The following is a 24,780-nucleotide window of genomic DNA, read 5'->3' on the forward strand; positions in this document are numbered from 1 at the left end:
TCGTGGTTTGACCCGATTCTCACTTGGAGAATCCATTTTAGTTGAAGGATGCATCTACGCACTTCAGTCCTGGTTTTTCCAACATGTTCCAGCCCGAGCAAGATTTTTCAGATACAATGGTCAAGAACTCCTTCCAGTGGCGCAGTACCGGTCTATGATCAACAACATTCAAGAGGATGACGTAGTCTGAGACTATTTTGATTGTCAGCTGTCTCCTCCCAGATATACGTACGCTTATGGAAAGCGATTCAAGTTGCTGGGACCTTTCTTCTGCACTTACTACCAACCGGAGCGATGTGTTCGGCAATTCTCCCAGAGGCAGCAGTATGTCGAAGCCCGACTGTTATCAGGAGTTATGACAGAATTTGATCTAACTTCCGCATAATGGTCCGGGGCATATCATTCTGCCCGCTACAGCTGGGATTCTTTTGTTTCTCTTAAAATCTTTCCTGGTCCTAGAGTGTCCGCCGACTATCATGAATGGTGGCAAATTGTTTGTCCCCCCCCTCTTTGTCAAGATCAATAAAGTCATGTTTTTCTCATTTCTATAAAACTGTCTCTCTTTCCATTGTGGTTTGACGACCTCGCCTAGGTAACAAGGCATATTTTCGTTGTTTATCTCTTTTGCAGAAGGAATGACAACACAATTGTCGTGATCCCCACGACGACTCAGTCCCTAGTGATGGGACATCTTTTCCAAATTGTCTACCATATTTTCAGCAAATATTTCTTCCAAAAGCTAATTCCGTCATAATCTAATCTGGTCTTTGCCATGCAGAGAGCATCCATATCATTTGATGGTTGAGACAAGATCAGGCAAAAAAACCACGGCATCCCAGTACTCGTCAGCCTCGGAAGAAGAGATGGGTTCCCCTCGATCTGAAAAGAGTCGAGAGCAGCAGCAAGAAGACGATGGCATAGACCCTCAAATGTATGCCATGTTCAGAAAAATGATGAACAAAATGATGAATGAGCAGCCCGGGACCAGCTCAGAAAGGAATCCATTCAGAGAAAGGTTCCATGGTCGCAGGAGTAAGAAGGCTCCCAAGAAGCAGATCCAGCCAGAAGAGATTTCAGATGAATCAGATTCCACTAAAAATACAGATGAAGAATATGAGGTGCCTCCGGCATTTCAGAAGCGTGGCCAAAGTAAAAGCCGCAAATTAAAGAGCAGAGATAAAGAAGAGCCTTTGCAAGCGCAGTTTAAAGAAATGGCCCGAGTTGTCAAGGATCTGCAAGCCCGCGACAAGGGCAAGAAAGTCTTCACCAGCGAAGACTTCTATGACGGTTCAGAAGGGGATGATGATCTGGAGAATCTCCCTCGTAAATTCATCAAGTTCGATGGTTCTGGCGACCCAAAAGCTCATCTCGCCACATTCTTCGCAGAATGCTCGAGGTTCAGAAGGGATAACCGAGCATTGTTTCTATGCTTCCCCCGCAGCTTGGAAGGAGTTGCAGCCAAATGGTATGCTGAGCATATCAACCCCATCGAGCTCAAGGAGTTCGACAAAGTTGTGAATCTCTTTATTGAACGCTTCTTGTTCAACACAGAAGCGCTGCCTACACTGAGTCATCTTTGCAACTTAAGGCAGAACGAGAATGAAAAAGCACGGGACTTCATTCACAGATGGAGGTCAGTCTGTAATAAGATGAGAGATCCTATCTCGGAAAGGCATGCATTGTCCCTGATCCTCAACAATTTTTCACAGCCGTTAAGAGGATTGATCTCCACAGCACCATCCAGGACCTTCATTGAGCTGACTGAACGAGCCGAATGGCTCGAGCTAAGTGTGGAAAATGGAGTCTATGAAGGCTTCACCTTTTCCAAGAACAACTCCCATGGTGAGTAAAAGAAGAAAACTCACTTTACTTATTCTGCCAGCAACAGCAACAAAGGCCAAAATCGATACAAAGGGCAGAAGAAGGATTACTGTTATGGCTCAGGCAGTTCAAACAACAAGGATCAGAAAGCAAAGACTGCTCCTCAGTACAACAAGCCTCCTCAGCAGGATCAAGGACTGAAGCTGCGCGAGAAAGCTAAGCATGAAGGATGGAGTTACGACAGAAAGTTTACTCCTCTTGACCAATCACTCGAGGATGTGCTCGAGTACATGCTATTAAAGGAAATGGTTAAGTTGCCTAGATTGGCCGATCCCCCTGTGCCCATGGGGAAATGGAAATATCAGTTCTGCAAGTTCCACAGGACAGTGGGGCACAACACCGAGAACTGCTTTGTTCTCAAAAACATCGTGCAAGATCTCATTGAAAAGAATCTATTGGTAGAAGGAGAAGAAGAAGAGAAGATGGACATTCTCAATCACCCCTTCCCTTCGCACACCACAGCAGTAGTGTCTGCACAGCCATTTCTGCCGCATGAGCACATCAAGCCGTGTTCTGCACAAGATCTACAAGTTCAGCATCAGGTGACGGTGCTACGACAGGTAGCTCCAGATTCCAAGAAGATGGACTTAATTTCAGCGTTCGGCAAAATGAAAGTTTCTGAAGCACCTGTGAAGTCAGTCCCCAAATCAAAAGGAACTCCTGACTTCTTCAAGCAAATCGTTAGACCTAGGCCAGAAAGGTCAAGTCAGAAGCCTCTGACCGCTCTATCCAATGTCTCCATCCTTGACTTGGCCAAGAATTCTAGCAAGCATCAGCAAGTACTGAATGATCTGCTCAGAAAAATCAATGTTAAGCCCAGTACCACTCCTGAAGACATGGCACAGATTGTGAACTCCGCCATGACCAATGCACCAATCACTTTTTCGGATGAGGACCTTCCAAAGCCTCATTCCTTTCATAATAATGCCTTGTATATTGTCGTTCGGGTCAGAGGAATGACAATACCGCATGTGCTGGTCGATGGAGGCAGTAGCCTCAATATTTGCCCTGAGATGACCGCAAAAGCGTTAGGGATCAAAGATGAAGAATATATTCCAGATCCCATCACTATCTATGGATTTAACAACCATGGTCAAACGGCAAGAGGGAAGATATTCCTAGAAGTGTTCATCAACTATTCAGTGCATTCAGTGCTTTTCCATGTGGTTAACGTACCACCCACCTACAACTTGCTGCTTGGAAGGACGTGGATTCACAATGCAAATGCAGTACCTTCCACCCTCCACCAATGTGTAAAATGGTCAAAAGGTGGAATGATAACCACGATACTGGGAGAAGATCCAGAAGAAAGGCTCCCACAGCCAATGATTCCTCGACCCTCATTCAATGCAGATATTCCCAGCATCAGGGAAAGTGAAGAGATCAGTCACGGAGAAAATCGAGAAATACTCCCGACATCATCAGAACCATCTCTGCACACAGTAGCCACGACCCGATGGAAAGGTCCTCAATTCTTCAAAGTTGGAGGCCGAATCGACTACCGCACCATTAAGGATCATCCCTTGTTTCCTCAATTCATGAAGTTAAGAAAGGGATTCGATTTGCTCCTGAAACATGGTTATCAACCCTTCAAGGGACTCGGCAAGAACGAAGATGGCCGCATCGAGCCAATGATCCAGAAACATCGTCCCCACAGAGCAGGACTAGGGTTTGCCGGCGGAAGCTCGTCAAAGAAGACTGTTTTTGTCAAAGGGGCACAATGAAGGCCATTTGTTATTTTCTTTCTATTCTTTTCCAAATAAATGTCTCATTTTATCAATGTCATTGATCAATTCAATCAATAAAATTCCAAGTTTCTTTGTCTATCCGGATGCCATCTACTCCCTTTCTGTCTATCTCATCATTTTATAATTCAATGCCATTGTATGCATGGTTCTCTTCAAATGATTGCTTGTCTTGCTGTAGGCCAATTTGTCTGAACCAGATTTCTTATCCAAAATTTCAAAATGACTTCTCGGACAATCAAGAAGCTCGTTCTCAATCCCAAGGCCTTTCAGAAGTCGACAGCAATTCACAGAATCAAAGCAAACATCGGAAATGATAAGATTGCAAAGCAGTCAGATGATTGTGCAGAATACGATCAGTCTCTTCAGGAATTACCAGAGTTCGCCGCTGTTCAGAAGCAAGATGAACCATCTCCTCTAGTACAAGATCCAACTGAAGGTGTCAATATCGGTTCAGAGGAAGACCCCAAAATTCTCCAGATCAGAACCAGTCTGAGTCCTGAAGAAAAGAAAAGGCTCACAGATTTTCTCAAGCGGCATGAAGAAGTGTTCGCATGGACATATGAAGATATGCCGGGCTTAGACCCCAAATTAGTCAAACACCGTCTTGTCTTAAAGCCGGATGCTAAGCCAGTCAAGCAGAAGCTGAGAAAAATGGATCCCAGAATAGAACAACAAGTCAAAGAAGGACTTGAAGATTTGCTCAAAGCAGGATTTATTCGAGCTATTGACTACTCGGATTGGTTAGCCAATATCGTCGTTGTCCCAAAGAAAAGCGGCAAAGTAAGGATCTGCATAGACTTCAGAGACCTCAATAAGGCATCTCCGAAGGATGACTATCCACTCCCAAGCATCGATCTTCTAGTCGATAGCACGACAGGACATGCCATGTTCTTTTTCATGGACGGATATTCCGGCTACAATCAGATTAAGTTGGCCGCCCGCGATCAATCGAAAACTTCCTTTACTACGCCTTGGGGCACTTTCTGCTATACAGTTATGCCTTTTGGGCTCAAGAATGCTGGAGCAACGTATCAACGGGCAATGGCTGTTATCTTTCATGATCAAATGCGCAAAATCATGGATGCGTATGTTGATGATATTCTCGTGAAATCTAAAGAGGAAGAAGATCACCTCGAAGCACTTGATCAAGTCTTTAAGAGACTCATTCTTTACAAGTTAAGGCTTAACCCGCAAAAATGCATCTTTGGAGTCGAATCAGGCAAACTGTTGGGTTTTCTGGTCAGCAAAAGGGGAATTGAAGTCGACCCAGCCAAAGCAAAGGCTATTATTGATATGCCACCCTCGAAGAATCTCAAAGAACTGCGTAGCCTTCAAGGACATATGCAGTCAATCCGGCGATTCATTTCCAATTTGGCGATGAGATGTGAGCCTTTCAACCACTTACTCAGAAAAGGAGTGAAGTTCAAATGTGGGCCAGAATGCCAGCAATCGTTCGATCGAATAAAAAAGTATCTTCTTAATCCTCCCATCCTGAAGCCGCCAGAATTGGGAAAACCTCTTTTATTATACATCTCAGTTAATCAAGTCGCATGCGGTGGATTCTTGGCGCAATACAAAGAAGACAGCCTGATAGAACACGCCATTTATTACGTGAGTAAGACTTTCATAGATTATGAGAAGAGATACTCTCAAATAGAGAAGACCTGCCTAGCTCTGGTATGGATGTGTCAGAAGCTAAGACACTACCTGTTGGCATCAGAAGTCAAAATCCTGTCTAAACTCAATCCCCTCAAATACATTTTGGAGCAACCCTTCCTCAGCGGACGAGTCGCCAAATGGCAAGTCTTACTGATGCAGTACGACTTAGAATATGTCTCACAGCAATCAATCAAAGGCCAAGCAATTGCAGATCAATTGGCGGACTTTCCTCTGGCCGAAGAAGAGAAAGCCGAAGATGACTTCCCTGATGAGCAAATTTACAATATCTAGCAATTTCCAGTCTGGAATTTATTTTTCGATGGTTCTAAGAATATGGCGGGAATAGGCATCGGAATCCTATTAGTCACTCCTGAGAAGGAGATGATTCCATTTTCTCTCAAGTTAGATTTTCAATGTACCCACAATATGGCTGAATATGAAGCCCTGATTCAAGGTTTAAAGATTCTTCTAGACTTCAATGTCAAAAGAGTACATGCCTACGGTGACTCCTTACTTGTTGTCAATCAAGTTCGAGCTGAATGGCAAGTCAAAGATCAGAAGCTATTCCCCTATCAGAAAATTGTTTCAGCTCTTGTCAGCAAGTTTGAAGAATTTCAGATATTCCACATCAAGAGAGATTTCAATCAAGTGGCCGATGGCTTAGCCAGTTTAGGCTCCATTATGACATTCAGAAATGGAGAATCTTGTCGCTCTTTTGAAATTGGCAGACTTGACCAACCTGCCTTCATTCCAGCGGAACAGGTAAACCAGGCTGAGCAAAGGAAGAAGCCTTGGTATTACAACATCAAAACTTTCATAGAAACTGGCGAATTTTCTCCAGAACTCTCAAAGAAAGAGCAGCGAGCAATCCAGCGTATGTCTAGTCGATACTTCATTTTGGCCAATGTCCTCTATCGTCGTGGATTCAGCTCAGAGTATTCCAGATGTTTAGATGAAGACGAAGCCAAAGAAATCGTGCGAGAAGCACACAAAGGCATTTGTGGTGGCCACGTTGGCTACCAAACCCTCGTCAAGCAAATCATCAGAGCAGGTTACTACTGGAAGACTATGCAACAAGACTGCTATCATTATGTGAAGAAGTGTGTACAATGTCAGATACACGCACCTTCTATCCATGCGCCAGCAACATATTTACAATCCGTTGTTTCTCCATGGCCGTTCTCCATGTGGGCCTTCGATGTCGTAGGTCCCATCACTCCTTCAACTTCAAATGGCTACAAATACTTCCTTGCCGCAACAGAATATTTCACCAAGTGGGTAGAAGCCATCAGTCTCCGCACAGTAGAAGGCCGACACGTGGTCTCTTTTATTCACAAGAACATCCTTTGCCGTTTCGGCATCCCACATGACATTGTGTCAGACAATGACAGTCATTTCAAGAATGAAAAGATGAAGACATTCTGCTCAAAATTCAAGATCTATCACCATTTTTCCGCTTCATATTATCCTCAAGGGAATGGTCAGGCAGAGGCCACCAACAAGATTTTAATTCGTATCTTGGAGCGAACTGTGAAAACAGGCCGTGACTGGCATGAGAAGATCCACGATGCACTATGGGCCTATCGGACCACCATTCGTACACCAACGAATGCTACTCCATCAGAACTGGTCTATGGAACAGAAGTAGTATTGCCGCTACATGTTCAGAAGCCCGCTTTGAAATTTGCTTCGCTTCTGCAATTACCTCTTGATCAATACCAGCAGCAACGACTAGTGCAGCTAGACTTACTTGACGAGAGAAGGCTAAAAGCAGAGCATGCTCAATCCTATCGCCAGAGAGTAGCCAGGCAATATGCGAAATCTATCATCGAAAGAAGATTCAAAGTCAATGATTTAGTACTTCGATCCACAGCTTATCTCAAGCATCGTCCCGGCGGAAAATGGTCGCCAAATTGGGAAGGTCCCTATGTTGTCAAAGAAGCATTACCCTGCAACTCATATCGGCTCATCAATGCCGATGGGGTAGAATTGCCAAATCCTATTAATGCGCGACACTTGAAAAAGTTTTATACTTGAAACATTTATTCTTCTCTTGTAATCCTTCCTGTTCTCTTCAAATAATGATCTAACTTTCTTTTCCAGTTACACTGGGGCATTTTCAAATTTTATTCTGTATGCAGGCAGGATAAACAAATTCCTCATTTCATGCACTTGTGCATTCATATGCATCAATTCATATTCATTTGCATTCAACTGCATGAACAACAATATGGTCAGTATTAGGATTTCAACAAATAGTCCCATCACGATTCCTAAATGATTCGAAATCGAAAGGTCATCACCAATACTGAACCAAAACCCAGCGCTCAGACTGGTATTGTTTCAAAATCCAGTACTCAAACTGGCATATTTTCAAAATCCCAATTTTTCAGAAAACCGAGTTCCGACTCGGGTTTTTTATTCAAATCATTTTCATTTGTTGATCCGTGTTCCGACTCGTGATCTCATTATCTTATTCGAACTCAGATGCAAGCTCTTCATTTTCCCTTGTTGATCCGGGTTCCGACTCAAGATCTCTTTAGTTACTCAAGCCTTGACTCGAGCGCTTCATTTTCTTCTGTTGATCCGGGTTCCGACTCGTGATCTCTGAATTTTTATTCGAGCTCTGACTCAAACTCATCATTCTCCTTTGATTAATCCAAGTCATTTCAATCATCAAAGTCTGTCAATTGCTCGAATTTGACATTTTGACCTCCAAATTCCAATTTAAATCTTCAAATCAGGCAATTCTCCAATTTCGACCTCTGGGTCACCCAATTTTCAATTCTCAATTTCAATTACCAATTTCCAATTTTCGACCTTCGAGTCAATCAATTTCCAATTTTCGACCCTCGGGTCAATCAATCTCCAATTTTCGACCTTCGGGTCAATCAATTTCCAATTTTCGACCTTCGGGTCAATCAATTTCCAAATTTCGACCTTCGGGTCAATCAATTTCCAATCTTTGACCTTCATTTCTAAATTTCGACCTTTAGGTCACTCAATTCTCAATTTTGACTTTCGAGTCACACAATTTCGACCTTTTTGGTCAAATCAATTATCATTTTCGACCTTTCGGTCAACCAATTCTCAATTTCGACCTTTTTGGTCAAATCAATTCTCAATTTCGACCGTCAGGTCATCCTATTTCAACCTTTGGGTCATTCAATTTTCAACAACCAATTTTCCAATTTCCAATTTCGACCTTCGGGTCAATCAATCTCAATATCCAATTTCAATCATTTCCTCTTGCGAAAGACCCTTTTTAGGGAGAGTTCGAGGGAACTCGTTCTTTTCGCATGCTATCCAATTCGTTCACTTAGCCCCTTTTTAGGGAGAGTTTGAAGGGACTCGCGTCTTTGTGAACCGTTTGCAAAACAATTTCCAATTTCACACAAGGAATCCTTTTTAAAAGGGAGAGGCTCGACGGAGACTCGCTTTTCTTGTGACCCCCCAATTTCATACTAGGCCATTTTCGTCATAAAGGACCCTCTTTGCAGGGAGAGTGTGATGGACTCGTTCCTTTCATGACCCAATTTTCAGACCTCACTATTATCGGCCCCCTTTCCATAAGAGAAGCCTAATATTATGGAGCTTTGACGAAAGCTTAATTTCTCTTCGAAAGTTCGTTTTGCAAACACCTCCTCTTCAGTGAAGAGAGGAGTATTTTCCACTTCCCATTCAGGTAAGGGCTAAGCCTGAGTCTCTCTTTTTTGGGGAAAAAGAGAGGAGAATTTTCGTCACGGATGCGTTGAGCCGGATTTCAAATACTCATTTTCACCAAAGATTTCAAGAAAATTTAGTCAATCGATTGTTGATTTCAGAATCTTTATTGCACTAATCTCTATCTCAATTTACCTTCAGCATCACTTCCAAAAGAGTGAAGCTTTTGCGAAAAGGGATTCAAACTTCAAATTCTTTCTATTGGCCAACCAAAAGGATGAAGGATAAGTCCTCGATATGGCCAGAAAAGAAGACTCAATGTTATTGAAAAGTCGTAGATGATTGATATTGATCGCAGTTATGGCACATCTTTAAGGATTATTCTTGTAAAGACAAGGCAGTGGAAATATCCTGAGTGCTAGAAAAGAGAGAATTTACCCAAGCCCCGTTTTCTCAAAATCACCTAAGCTGCAATTAAATATCCGCAAAAGGGATCTCTCACCTGTCGTCAAGATGAAGGCGAATTAGGCGAGTAGACCACCGGGGCCAAAGAAGATTCGAAACATCTCCAAGATGACGGAGTTTGTGACGGATCCTTCCAGGGAAAGTCCAAAGCACTGTCGAGATGAAGGCAGATACGATGAACCTCTCGACAATCCCTAAAAGATATTTAATTTCAGCTATCACCCAAAGATCTCCAAACCCATCGCCCAAGAAGGATCGAAACATCTCCAAGATGAAGGAGTTTGTGACGTACCCTTCCCAAAAGAGAGAAAGAGAGGAAAAAGAAAGAGAGAAAAAAGTCAGAACATCTCCAAAATGAAGGAGAATGTAGCAAAACACCAGAGAGCATTCAGAGCGCAGAAAGATTATCAAGAGAGAAGCTCTCAGGATATCAAACTGCCAAATCTATCAAGAATCCTCTTTAATCTTGTGAAATTCTATTATCAATACTCTTTCATCAATTGCTTTCATAATATCAAATTCTCTTTCCTGCTCATATCAAGGAAATTGATAACTTCCTTAAAGAAGGTCAATTGCGAGCAATTTGGATTTCAAATCTCGATTCTACGAAGCGAACCTTGTTTGGAGGTAATGCTTTAGGTAGAAAAGAAAGAACATCTTTGCAACAACATGCAACATTTTAAAAAATTTTGAATCAACAACAAAATTTCCAATATTTTGATAATATTTTCTAGCTATCCTGATGTGAAGCGAGAGCTCGATATCCGTCTTCGATGCATCCTGACACCAATTTTAATCCCTCCTAAGGACTTGATTCCTTCCCTTCTTTGAGAGCATGAACTCTAAGATTGCACACTTCCCTGTGTCCCCACTGTCCTACCATAGACAGTCCCATTTCGGTTCGAGGTCGAACCACCAATCATTTTCTCGCGAAAGGCAATTTCAAAAACTGATTTTAGTCTCAGCAATGAGACGCCCAAAATCAATCCCTTTTCAAGCTTTAGGGACCCCATTTTCCTTCCTTTTGCAAAACCCCTGTCGGATTTACTGTGCAAAATCCGAAGGTTCCATCATGGTCTCTTCCTTCGAAGAGGTATTTCATTTTCCGCCCGATCAGGATAAGGGTACAAACCTGAGCCTCAATCAATGAGGTACTTCATTTTCCGCCCGATCAGGATAAGGGTACAAACCTGAGCCTCCATCGATGAGGTATTCCATTTTTCGCCCGATCAGGATAAGGGTACAAACCTGAGCCTCAATCAAAGAGGTATTCCATTTTCCGCCCGATCAGGATAAGGGTACAAACCTGAGCCTCAATCAAAGATGTATTTCATTTTCCACCCGATCAGGATAAGGGTACAAACCTGAGCCTCAATCAAAGATGTATTTCATTTTCCACCCGATCAGGATAAGGGTACAAACCTGAGCCTCAATCAAAGAGGTATTTCATTTTCCGCCCGATCAGGATAAGGGTACAAACCTGAGCCTCAATCAAAGAGGTATTTCATTTTTCGCCCGATCAGGATAAGGGTACAAACCTGAGCCTCAATCAAAGAGGCATTTCATTTTCCGCCTGATCAGGATAAGGGTATAAACCTGAGCCTCAATCAAAGAGGTATTTCATTTTCCACCCGATCAGGATAAGGGTACAAACCTGAGCCTCAATCAAAGAGGTATTTCATTTTCCACTCGATCAGGATAAGGGTACAAACCTGAGCCTCAATCAAAGAGGTATTTCATTTTCCACCCGATCAGGATAAGGGTACAAACCTAAGCCTCAATCAAAGAGGTATTTCATTTTCCGCCCGATCAGGATAAGGGTACAAACGTGAGCCTCAAACAAAGAGGTATTTCATTTTCCGCCCGATCAGGATAAGGGTACAAACCTAAGCCTCAATCAAAGAGGCATTTCATTTTCCGCCTGATCAGGATAAGGGTACAAACCTGAGCCTCATTCAAAGAGGTATTTCATTTTCCACCCGATCAGGATAAGGGTACAAACCTGAGCCTCAATCAAAGAGGTATTTCATTTTTCGCCCGATCAGGATAAGGGTACAAACCTGAGCCTCAATCAAAGGGGTATTTCATCTTCCACCCGATCAGGATAAGGGTACAAACCTGAGCCTCAATCAAAGAGGTATTTCATTTTCTGCCCGATCAGGATAAGGGTACAAACCTGAGTCTCATTTCGATGAGATATTCCATTCCCCAATCAGGTTAAGGGTTAAAAGCCTGAGCTTTGTTCCATGCGAGGTATTTTTGTCCCATCCAGGTCAAGGGCATAAACCTGAACTTTGCTCTCATAGAGCAAATCTTTCCTCTTCATTCTTCATTCCATATCTACCATCTTCCTCGGGCTAATTTCTTCACACCCAGTCAGATTCTTCTAACTGGGGCATTTTTTTTGTATAGCCCAAATTTGGTGTGTTTTTCTTTGCCACTAAGGTCGGCCATGAGCCGGTTTAGTAGCAAAGAGGGGCATCTGTAAACACCCCAAATTTTCACTCACCTCCCCGACAGTTCCACCAAGCATCATCATCCAGCCTCTGAAATCGCCGGAGGGCAAAATGGTCATTTTCTGAGCCCGGACCTTGCAAAAAGTCCAAATTTCATCTGGAACTCTCAAAATTCCTCTATTTTTATCTCAGATGTTCAAAATTTTACTCCTGACAGGAGACAGACATCTCCAAAGTCTTGGTTCAAGATTGCATTTCATAAGACATGACATTGCATATCATTGCATGAGCATTTCAAATCACTGCACTGCACAACATGTCATTTCGAGGTCCAGAACTCTTGATTTCAAAATTTTCAATCCAGATTAGAATTTTAACCCTTTTCAAAATTGATTTCAAAACCCTGGGTCTTCAAAATTATCAATTCTTCCCATTTTACCCCCAGGGCTCTGAATTTCAAAATATTTCCTTAGGAAAACAATCTGGATAATTTTCAATAAATTTCAACTCAGATTTTGCCTTTTGTCAGCTATTTCAACTATCTTTTTTTTGCAAAATCGCCCTACAGGGGCCAACTCTTTCCAAAAATTCCTGTTTTACCCATTAGTCCAGATTTTATGAAAATTCCAAAAAGAAGTTGTTGTTTTTATCCTTATTTCAATAAAGAAGCAATGCGGGATCCACACTGAGGTGGTGTCACACAAGCTTTTCTTTTGAAAATTTGAATTTTGAAAAACCCAAAAATATAGGAGCCTTGTCCCCTGGATTGGTGCCACTTGTCCTTTCTCTCTCCTCCCATTTACATGCCATGTGTCAGCATAGGGTTCACCTAGAGTTGGTGCCACATGTCACCTTCCCTCTTCTGCCACGTGTCAGTGTGGGGGCAACCTTCAGAAGCCGCCACATGTCATCCCATTTATCTGCCATGTGTCAGTATCCTATCAGGCGCCATGTGTCATTTCAAAGAACACCAGAAGATGCCAAGTGTCATAGGTTGTCCTGTCTAGAAAAGTGGAGCTTGTCTCCTCTGAGGTGGCGCCATTTGGAGTGTGTCTCCTGCAGAGGACACATGTCCATCTCTCATTTCCTCAGAAAAAGCACATGCCATGTGTCACCTCCTAGCTCTCTTCAGAAAAACTAGAATTCAAACATTCAAATCTCCTCATAGGTGGCGCAGATCCTGAACTCCTACCTTTTCCATATTGTCCGAGATGGCGCCACATGGCTTGGCCCTCCTTCTCTCCCCTCTGCCACGTGTCATTCTCTGCTTCTTTCAGAAAAAGCAGGTGACACATGTCTCCTTCTAACTCCTTCAGAAAAAGTAGAGGACACATGTCTTCTCCCTACTTTTCTCAGAAAAGTAGGAGACACATGTCACTCCTGGATTTCTTCAGAAAAAGCAAACCATTCAAAATTTCAAACAAGGCCTAGGTGGCGCAAATCCTGAGCTCTGATTTTTCCAGATGGCCTATGAGGGCGCCACATGTCCTTTCCCTCCTCTTCCTCCCTCTTGCCACATGGCATTGTAGGAGCCACCCTGAGGTGGCGCCACATGTCCATCCTCCATTCCTCCAGGGCCAACCTCCATTTGAAATTCAAATTCTCCTCTGAGGTGGCGCCATTTGAGAAAGCCTCTCCAGACAGCTGACACTTGTCCGCCACATGTCCAGACCTCCCTGCATCAGAAAAAGTAGAAAAACCCCCTCTATGAGGTGGCGCATTTTGCTTCCTCCCTTCAGGTTTTACTGCCACATGGCATCGTAGGAGCCACTCTAAGGAAATGCCACATGTCAGCCTCTCCTTTCCTGCAGAAAAAGCAAAATTTCAAACATTTGAACTCCCCAAGAGGTGGCGCCACATGGCATGCCCCTACTGTTCCAACTTTACACCTCAGAACACCTTTTGAGGTGGCGCCATTCCAGGACTCCACTTGGCTCCATTTTTATTTATTTTTATTTTATTTTATTTTTAATAAAAGTAGCCCACCATGAGGTGGCGCCACCTGAGGACTCCCTACAAAAGGTGAGTTTGAATTTCAAATTCCAAGAGAGCACCCTCTGAGGTGGCGCCATCTGGGAGCTTCCTGCAGAGAAAATCAAGCAAAACAAAATTTTGAAAAATTTCAAATCCTGCTGAGGTGTCTCACTCACAAAAATCTCATTTTTTATTTTCTCAAAAATCAAAATAGCACCCCTGAGATGGCGCCACATGGAGGGCTCAGATTGAGCCTGTTTGAAATTCAAAATTTTTCAGAAAATCTATAAAAACAAGGCTCCACGCCCAACATAGGGGAGACCATTTTTGGTGAACTAGAAAATTTGACCTAGTCTTCCTAAAATCTGATTTTGAACTTTGGAAATCATGCCCCCTTTGGCTCATTGGAGAAGGTGGAGCAAAGTTCGTGCCGTGGCCAATTCGATTCAAGCATAGGTCGATTTTGGTGAACCATCCGAAGCCCGGAGCGAAGGAAGAAGGAAGCTCGTGATAGCCGCCCCTTTCAAGAGCTTCTACGCTGCGTAACGAAGCAAGGTGCACTTCTTTTCCCCTTGATTTGATTCCATAAATCGATTCGGGAGTCGTTTGAAGAAAGAGCTCATCCGAGAGATGGATTGAGCTATTCTCATAAAACGACATATATAAAAATGTTTAATTAGGCTTCCTTGATGATTTTAACATTCATGTAGTTAGCTAGGTTTAATTTGCATTTTATTTCATTCATTTAGCATATTTCATGAATTAATTAGGATTAATTTAGCATGTATTTCAATTCTGCTCATTTTCAGTAGGTCTCTGTTTTTGTCAGTCAGTCCACACGTTATTTCATGCATTTATTTTTATTTAAAAATCCCAAAAAAATCACGGAATGCGCCGTTAGGTGTCACTTAAATTGTGCCAAAAATTCGAAGGCATTTGAATTTGTTTACTGCGGTAAACATTCAAAATGGCAAGTCGGATTTTGTTACCCAAGATGCATTTTGAAAATCATTTGTTGACTAGTAAAATCAAGATATACCTCATGGGAGATCTTATTTTCGATCCGAAAAATGTTTGGAACTCGGGAGAATGTCTAGTTTTTAATATAATTTTCTGAGAGTTTTCTGATTTTTTTGATATCTGACAAAAATCCGAGAGTTCGGGACACGTGCCAGAGCCTGATTTGGGCCTCTGAGATTTTGGATCGACTTAGGTCGATGGTTTCTCTTTTTGGGTTGCTCCAAATCCAAAACTGTAAAAAATGAAAGTTATGTGAAAGGTGTACTCTGTTTGCATCTGAAAGCCCGTGATTTTTAGAACAGTGTTGATACCTGCTTTGGATTTTTCTTGTCAGTCCTCTGTTTGGTTATATTTGTCTGTTCTGTCAATTTAGGAACACCAAGTTATATTTTTATCCATGTTTATTTTGATCAAATGCCAAAGTCATGAACATAAAAGTTGTTCATGTAGGTGTCTTGAGTAGCTATGATTAATTTCATAAATTTCCATGGCTGGTTTATATTTTTTTAGCATTTTATATGAGATTAGGGTGATTTTTACCTCTGTCAGAACCAAATCTCTGTTATTGAACTCATCATGGCTCAAATCCCGAGGCTGTAAAAACCAAAAATGTTTCATTTCGGGTCCTTTAACAGTCTGCAAAATATCAGAAGTTTTCATGGTGTAAATCTTGCAGTATCATGTTAAGCATTGCATTTGCTTCGGATCCATAGGCAAAATCCACCATTTTAGGACTTTCTTTAAATTTCAGCATTTAAATCATATCATTTCATGATTTTTAGTATTCTAGGCTGTTTATCAGAGTAAGTAGATACTTCATACCGAATTTGGTACAATTTGGAATCCATTTGGGGTTCGGATTAGCCATAATACCAAAACAGGGTCCCGCAGGACCCAGATCCAAGCGAAAAACAAGCGAAATTCGTTATTTTGGATGAATTACAAAATGTCAAATTCTGATTTTACAGTTTTAATGTGTTTAGCAGCATGTCATCATGTCTCTTACTGCATTTCATCATCATTTGATTCAATTTGAATTTCAAAATCTCAATTTTACCAAGTTTTCCTTCAAAAAACCCTGATTTTAAAGGTGTAACTTTAATTTTAGGGGTATTTTGGTCATTTTGACCACAATTCCGAATTTCAAACTGTTTTCCACTGAATTCCCTGCATTTGCATCATTTCAAATATCAAGGAAGCATGAGAATAGGGTTTATATCCAATTAAGTCCAATAATTTCATAATATTATTGGAAAATCTTGGAAAAACCCACATATTTGAGCTAACCCTATTTCAAGTTTGGCAGGAACATTCAAAAGAAGGAGCTGAAGTCTGCAAATTTCTTTTATTTCCTTTATTTAGTGATGTAATAATGTAAATTTTGGAATAAGAGAGTTAATTTCTTGCTTAGAATAGGATGCATATCATATAGTTTGAATTTATGCAATATCCTGCTTATATGATTCATGCATTATTATTTCAAAAGCACTATGGATGTTCACGAATGGCACGTGCACCAACTCTTAGGGAGTTGATGAACTCGGTGGAATCCATATTTACGACCCTAGTCGGAATATGGACGAGACCCAGATCCATCATCTTTCTACTAGTCACATTGGGCCTACACTCTTAGGCTATCTTAAAATGCACATCATATTTCCAAAGTTTGCAAAATATGGTGCATTAAATCAATTAAACTCTGAACATATTCATGGCCACAGTCAGGATATGGGAAGGATTTATTTTGACTTAATACATATTTTCCAACAAAATTTCTTAGAAAATTTCTCAAAGTGCATTCATACATTCATATCATTTGCATCATTGGTTTTCCCATGATTTTCTTAAGAAAACTTCATTTTCAAAGAAATCGGTTTCTCAAGAAACTCTGAGTATTTTCAAAAATCGGATTTCCCAAGTCAAGTTTTCATAGTTTTCCATGGAAACTAGTCTCTCAAGAAACTTCTAAGTTGGATTTCCAAAGTTTTCCATAAATTTTCTTGGAAAATGTTATTTTCTTAAGATTTTCAAAAAAGAGTTTTCCAATCTTTCTCAAGAACCAAAAATCAATTTTCCAAGTATGTCAAGGGTAATATTCCTAGGATTTCAACTTCCCAAGTTCAGTTTTTTCCTTCTCCAATGAGTTTTCTTATAAATTTTCCATCATTTTCCTAAGAAAACTCTAAAAGTCCATGTTTTCCTAAGAAGTGTTTCCCTTTTTCAAATATTCACCTTTTCTCACGAATCACTTCCATTTTCCCAGGATTTTCGACTATTCATGATTTTCCCCCATCTTTATGAGCCTTCTCATGTTTTCAAAAACCCCTTTTCTTCTGAGTTTCCTGAAAAATTGACTTTCAGTTTTTTTTTCTGAGAGATTCTTTTCAATTCCAAATATTTTCCAAGCATACATCATGTTTTTCCCAAGCTGCATTTTCCAAAATCTCATAGCACATGCCTGAATTCTCTGTGCATTTAGGATAGAACATAACTTTGATGATTTAACTAAGTCAAGCACAATTTTGGTCCTTGGTTCGATTACCCCTGTTAAAGGCGGCAGGAACGGTCGAACCTCGTACCGACAGGTCGAGCCCCATCCCATGGATTTTTCCGTAATTTTCAAAAACGGAGGTGAGTATTTCAAAACATTTTCCAAAAGCTGGTCAAGTTTGAAGCGCGAAAGCGTTTCCTCTTTCCTTTCTCTTCTGCAAGGAAGGGAAGACGGGGGAAAAATTTTGCGACGATAACAGGTTTGGCGACCGAGATGGGACCTATCCTTGTCTGACCTAAATTATGCTTGACTTAGTTTAATTATCAAAATTATGTTCACAAAATGTCAGCTCTTTTACTTTCAATATCATGTGAGCCTAGGAGCCTAGTTTCTGACCCAGCTGACATTGATTGCATATAGCTTAGGCATTGTTTGGTAGGACCATATTGAGGAGAAATTTTCATGCTCACATAGACTTAGGTCTAAACACAACTCTCCTCAATTTAGGATCTGAATACAAACAATGTATGCTTCTTCAAAAATTTTCAAAAGTCTATCTCTCTAGGATTTAGAGCCCTCTATTTCTTGCATGTGATCATTTTTCAAAACCTCAATTACCTATCATTACCCGATCTTCACATTGCTGGGCTCTCTTCCAGAACCCTAGTTCGGGACAGAGCCTCACAACTGGGCCAACTATTTGGGTTAACACCCCCCTACCACATACCGCGGGCCACAGTCCGAAGTATATCGGTAGGCGCTCAAGGAGGTTGACCATGAGATGATCGAGGCCATACAAAGCTAGCCAGTTTCTTAGATTACTAAGGGACTGCAATATTTCCTTGACCTCACTGGATACTATAGCAAGTTTGTGAAGAGGTATGCGCAGATCCCCCCACCCTTGAATACACTCTTGAAGAAGGGCCTTTGAGTCCTTGAAGGATGCCATGACCCACAACACTGTATTGACCCTACGTAGTTTTATGAAGACCTTTGTGGTGGAGACAGACACAACCGGGCTGGGCATAGTGGTTGCCCTCATGTCGTTGCAGCACCCTTTAGCCTATTTTAGCAAGGTGATTGGGGAGGAAAAACACAGACTCTCAACGTATAAGGAGTTCTTGGTCATTATCATTACAATGGGTAAGTGGTAGTTGAACTTGGTTAGCCGACACTTTATGGTCTAAATAGACCATCGCAACCTGGAGTGTAAAATTCAACATTTTTTCTTATTTTTGTATTTTTTGGATAAGTTTTTTTTAAGCCCTTTCTTAGATTCATGAGGTATAATGGTGTTCTGACACATTTTTTGAGAACAACTTTTATTTTGTAAAAAAAAGGAGTTGAAATTAGTTTCAAGCGAGCTCGACAAGTTCTAACGGCATTGTGGGCAGTTTAAAGTTGTTTCAGAGAAATTTTGGTCGCCAACATTGATTTTTTCTAACCCTGAGTTGATCTAGTGGGGTCAACTGCAAGGTGGCCATTTTTGGTCATTCTCAATTGACTTAGTGGCTTGGATTGTTATTTTCTAGGTTTGTGAAGGTTTGGAATTGGTCTAAGAAACCCATTCGTCCTTCTTTTGACATGCAAGGGCAAATTTGTCCTTGCATTGCCTGGGCTACCACATAGTTGCACCAACCCCAACAGGATTGACCCTGTCTGTGTTGACTGGGTTCAACCAGGTGGCTAAAACCACTGATGCTTTGGTCCAACTTTAGATGACCTAACTGGGTTGCACCTAGTTAGACAAACTAGGGACCTTTGTTGGGTGTGGCTGGTCAGGATCTGAGTGGTTCCTAACTGGATCCGGGTTGGACTCAGATCCACCCCTTTTAATAAGAAGGAAAGGGGAGCATACCCCTCTCACCTCTCATTTCTCCTGTGTGTGCCCTAGCAAGCCACCCTCTCCCTCATGCCCCTTTTCTTCTCCGATCGACCCTTTCCCTGGCTCCACCCTTTTTTTGCAGCAGGCAGGAGTGCACCACCACCTCCACTGCCTTCTTCATCTGTGTTGCCATGTTTCACATAACGATTCAGATACAGTATATGTACAACGATTTGTCTTATCAGGATTTACACAATGACTGATAAAAGGCAAAAAGTAGAAATAAATAAATAAATCGACATGATGTTTATTGGTGAAGTACAAATCCAGGTAACTTGATAAATACAAATAGACTTAGAACCATAATTCTTTAAGTAACATAATATAATAATTTTTTTTCATCACGATTTACTTTTACGAGCTATGTCTATGTGAACGATATGTCTTATCGTAATTTACATAATAACTGATTCCTAAAAGGCATAAAAGAAAAATAATAAACAAATCGACACGCTGTTTAGACTTAGTAAACTACAAATCGTGACTTAGTTGCAAATTGATTTTACTGTAACAATACGTGCTATTGCGATCTGCTTGATACTGATTGCCCTATCGTGAATTAATTTAATGAGCTTTGTATATGTGAACAATATGTCCTATCGTGATTTACACAATAACTGATTCATAAAAGCTAGAAAGAAAAAATAATAAATAAATCGACACGATGCTTAGACTTAGTAAAGTATAAATTGAGGTAACTTCAACGATACATCATGACCAATGGTTTGACTTAGATACAATACATGACTATCATCATCAAAGAAAACATACATCATCATCAGCATCACCCTCACATCCAAATAGTGATGTGCTTCAAATGCAATTCAGGTGTGCATGAAATCCAACATGCTAGTGCAGAAAGCTTCAACGTAGAGCTGACGAAGGTGCATATGGTATGGATTCCAAGAAGCATGAATATATCGATGCAGAATATCTGTGCTTGATCTGGTATGGCGACAACGATTGTGGATGATTATGTTTGTTATATTCGGTGTAAGCTTCGATATACTTCATGACAAATACGCCATAGTCATATGTGTCATGAATATATCGATGTATACACAGAAGATAACCACCACAATCATCATCGAAGATTATACAGATCTTTTCTCATGGCATGAAACAACTACGTTATCAACATCAAACCCCATCTATCAAGCACAGATAGAAGGAACACAGAAGAACAAATAAGAAAGAAAAATACAATGAAAAACAAAAGAAAGAAAAAGAAGAAGAAGAAGAAGAAGAAGAAGAAGAAGAAGAAGAAGAAGAAGAAGAAGAAGGCGAAGGATAAAAAAGAAGAAGAAGACAAAGGCAGATGAGAAAAAAGAAGAAGAAGATGAAGGCGGAAGAGAAAAAAGAAGAAGTTGCGCTGCCGCAGAAAAGAGGAAGAGAGGTTAAATAGATTAGGGTTTTAGACCTGGACAACGGGTCATGTCGGGTAGGGTTTTGCATAGAATAGGATTTTACACATATCTATATTAGGGTTTTACAAACATATCGATATCGTTCACAAAGACAAACAAAGTTATATCATTGTCGCAGTAACTTCATAAATACAAATCGACGTCCTGATAATTATTTGTTGGGATTCTAAAATTCTTTGTTGTAATTCTATAATTCTTTTCTGTAACGTGACATTCTATAAGTGTATAAATCTATTTTAATAAGTGTAGCACACAAATGCCACTGAACAAATCATTGTAATTATCGACCTTCGTTAATAAAAATCGAACAAGCGTTTAGCATTGTGTACTGTGAAAATTATTATTTGCTTTTATGAGGTGTGTTCCTATCATGATTTACACATTGATTGATAAAAGGCTGAAACGATTTGCACAAACATTTCATTAAGGCTGAATGGATTTGCACGTATAAAGGCTACGTGTTATTGCAATTTGCTTGATATAGTTTGGCTTGCAACCACTTCTATAAGCGATCTCCATTTATTTTTTATAGAAGGTGTTCCATCACAATCTGTACACCCATTTTTTAAAGAATTTAGGGTTTAGGGTTTTAAGGGTTTAGGGTTTAGGATTTAGGTTTTAGGGTTTGGGGTTTAGAATGACTGATTCATAAATGGTAGAAAAAACAAATAAACGACACAATGTTTAGACTTAGTAAAGAACAAATTTATTTAACTTGAACGATATAAACATCATTATGTAAATCGCTCTGGGACAATATCTGGTATAACGATTCAGATACAGTATATATACAACAATTTGCCTTATCGTGATTTACACAATGACTGATAAAAGGTAAAAAGTAGAAAGAAAAAACAAATCGACATAATGCTTATTGGTGAAGTACAAATCTCGGTAACTTGATAAATAAAAATCGACTTAGAACAACAATTCTTTAAGTTACATAATATAATAATATTTTTTCCATTGTGATTTACTTTTATGAGCTATGTCTATGTGAACGATATGTCTTATCGTAATTTATACAATGACTGATTCATAAAAGGCAGAAAAGGAAAATAATAAACAAATTGACACAATGTTTGAACTTAGTAAACTATAAATCGTGACTTAGTTGCAAATTGATTTCACTGTAATGATACGTGCTATTGCGATCTGCTTGATACCGACTATCCTATCACGAATTAATTTTACAAGCTTTGTATATGTGAACAATATAGCCTATCGTGATTTACATAATGATCGATTCCTAAAAGGCTGAAAGGAAAAATAATAAACAAATCGACACGATGTTTATACTTAGTAAATTATAAATTGAGGTAACTTCAATTATACATCATGACCAATGGTTTGGCTTAGATACAATACATGACTATCATCATCAAAGAAAACATACATCATCATCAGCATCACCCTCACATCCAAATAGTGATGTGCTTCAAATGTAATTCAGGTGTGCATGAAATCCATCTTGCTAGTGCAGAAAGCTTCGACGTAGAGCTGACGAAGGTGCATATGGTATGGATTCCAACAAGCATGAATATATCGATGCAGAATATTTGTGCTTGCTTCGGTATGGCGGCAACAATTGTGGATGATTATGGTTGTTATATTCTGCGTAAGCTTCGATATACTTTATGACAAATATGCCACAATCGTATGTATCATGAATATATAGATGTATACATAAAAGATAATCACCATCAAAGATTATATAGATCTTTCCTCATGGCATGAAACAACTATGTTATCAGCATCAAACCCCATCTATCAAGCACAAGTAGAAGGAACACAAAAGAACAAATAAAAAAGAAAAATACAATGAAGAAGAAAAGAAGAAGAAGAAGAAGAAGAAGAAGAAGAAGAAGAAGAAGAAGAAGAAGAAGAAAAAGACAAAGGCGAAGGAGATCAAAAAAGAGAAAGAAGATGAAGACGAAGGCGGAGGAGAAAAAAGAAGAAGAAGAAGAAGAAGACGAAGGCAGAGGAGAAAAAATCACCATAGAGGCGATTTACTAATGGTGTAAAAATTATGCTACAACGATTTAACAATGATCATGCACAGGTAGTAAATGTAATAACTTTTTACTTTTAAGACAGTTTATTTACAAAACAACTTTTTTTGCAACGATTCAACTACAGTATATGTATAACAATTTGTATATATGAAGGCTAGATGAGACAACAATTTTCACTAATGGTATAAGCACTAAACAAGTGCGATTTACCTACGGTATCAAAATTGTATCTATGTAGGCTAGATGAGACAACGATTTATACATGTGGATGATACATATTACAACAATTTATACATGTGAAGGATACATTATTAAACAGAATTCACACGCAATTCTTATGTTTTATAGCTCACTTTCGAATAGAACTGAACTTGTCATGAAACAGAACGACATAAGACACTACATTAAGTTTCACAAGAAATGCAAACATCCTCCCAACATTGATTACATACCAAAAGACTTGTAAAACTGAAGTTATCATTCTAGAACAACTGGTTGGAATCCATACCATATGCACCTTCGGCAGCTCTACGTCGAAGCTTTCTGCACTAGCTAGTTGGATTTCATGCACACCTGAATTGCATTCAAAGCACATCACTATTTGGATGTGAGGGTGATGCTGATGATGATGTCCGTTTTCTTTGATGATGATAGTCATGTATTGCATCTAAGCCAAACCATTGGTCATGATGTATTGTTGAAGTTACCTCAATTTATACTTTACTAAGTCTAAATATCGTGTTGATTTGTTTATTATTTTTCTTTTCAGCCTTTTATGAATCGTTCATTGTGTAAATCACGATAGGACATATTGTTCACATATACAAAGCTTGTTAAATTAATTTGCGATAGGACAATCAGTATCAAGCAGATCGCAATGGCATGTATCGTTACAGTGAAATCAATTTGCAACTAAGTCACGATTTATAGTTTACTAAGTCTAAACATCGTGTCGATTTGTTTATTGTTTTTCTTTTCTGCCTTTTATGAATCAGTCATTGTATAAATTACAATAAGACATATGGTTCACATAGACATAGCTCATAAAAGTAAATCGCAATAGAAAAATTATTATTATATTATGTAACTTAAAGAATTGTGGTTCTAAGTCGATTTGTATTTATCAAGTTACCGAGATTTGTACTTCACCAATAAGCATCATGTCAATTTGTTTTTTCTTTCTACTTTTAGCCTTTTATCAGTCATTATGTAAATCACGATAAGACAAATCATTGTACATATACTGTATCTGAATCGTTATACCAGATATTGTCTCAGAGCGATTTACACAATGATGTTTGTATCGTTCAAGTTAACTTGATTTGTTCTTTACCAAGTCTAAACATCGTGTTGATTTGTTTATTTGTTTTTTCTGGCATTTATGAATCAGTCATTCTGTAAATCATGATGGAACGTATCGTTCACTTAGACAAAGTTCGTAAAGGCAAATCACAATAGGATATTCAAACGGATTTGGTTCGATTATTTGATAGGTTTTGGTGGGATGGCTATACAGATCGTGATTGTATGCCTTCTATAAAAAATAAATCGCGATCTCTTATAGAACTGGTTGCAAGGCAATCAGAATCAAGCAAATTGTGATAGTGCGTAGTCTTTATACGTACAAATTGTTTCAGCATTTTATCAATGTTTGTATAAATCGCGATATGAAGACAACTTGTAAAAGCAATTCATAATTTGCGCAGTACACAAACGCTTCTTCAATTTTTTTATTTTTGAAGGCTGAACATTACAACGATTTGTTCACTGGCACTTGTGTGTTATGCTTATTAAAAAAAGAATTATACATTTATAGAATGTCACATTACAAAAAAGATTTATAGAAATGCAACAAAGAATTATAGAATTACAATAAAGAATTATAGAATTATAACAAATAAATATCAGGATAAAAAAACTCATATAACGTTTATTCAGTGGCACTTAATGATTTAGATGGACTATGACATACAAATTGTCTCTTTCTTTTTCTTGGTGGACTCGCTTTCCTCGGTGGCCTATTGGCTCCCTCGATCTTATTATAAACACTGGTCATCATCTCTACCAATGTATCATATTGTGATCGCATTTGTCTC

This window comes from Nuphar pumila, chromosome 16 (assembly GCF_984573655.1).
Source record: "Nuphar pumila chromosome 16, dmNupPumi1.hap1.1, whole genome shotgun sequence".
NCBI classification, from domain to species: domain Eukaryota; kingdom Viridiplantae; phylum Streptophyta; class Magnoliopsida; order Nymphaeales; family Nymphaeaceae; genus Nuphar; species Nuphar pumila.